We start from the raw sequence: 606 nt of genomic DNA, 5'->3' as shown, positions 1-606 counted from the left end.
ATGTTTCGGAAGCGGGATGAACTCCTAGCACCAGCTCACATGCGAGCAATTCAAGAGGAATTGGCGGCATTCTTTCTTGACCACGTGATCGCTGAAGACGGAGAATACTATGTGGACCATGAGTCCGTATGATTATATTTGTAAGAGATAATTATTGTATATATGTAGCCGGTAGTGTCGGATAGATATACGAGAACTTGTTGTTCGACCAATCTCTCGGAGAAGGAGAGGTGGTCGATATCACTTCTCTCTGTATGCATATATGTTCATGACGATCTTCTGTTTTCTTCGTTTGCTTACTAGCTAGCTAGCATATCTAGTCCTCTCTATACGTATGTATAGTACGTAGCATCGACCAAGCATGGACATAAGAGAGGACACTTCTCTCTATTAATTATAGCTAGCTAACACAATATATGAAACACCTAAATTAACCCCCCAAAACCCCCAACCCCCTCCCCCCTTCAAAAAAACCCCAGCCACAGAAATGCTGACGCGTGGATGCCTATTGGTCCCGGTTGGTGCCACCAACCGGGACCAAAGGGTCTCCTGCCTGGGCTCCGCGCACAGGCCACGTGGAGGCCCATCTGTCCCGGTTCTGGATTG

This window comes from Triticum dicoccoides, chromosome 2A (assembly GCF_002162155.2).
Source record: "Triticum dicoccoides isolate Atlit2015 ecotype Zavitan chromosome 2A, WEW_v2.0, whole genome shotgun sequence".
Classification (NCBI taxonomy): domain Eukaryota; kingdom Viridiplantae; phylum Streptophyta; class Magnoliopsida; order Poales; family Poaceae; genus Triticum; species Triticum dicoccoides.
Note: the sequence above shows the minus strand (reverse complement) of the source record.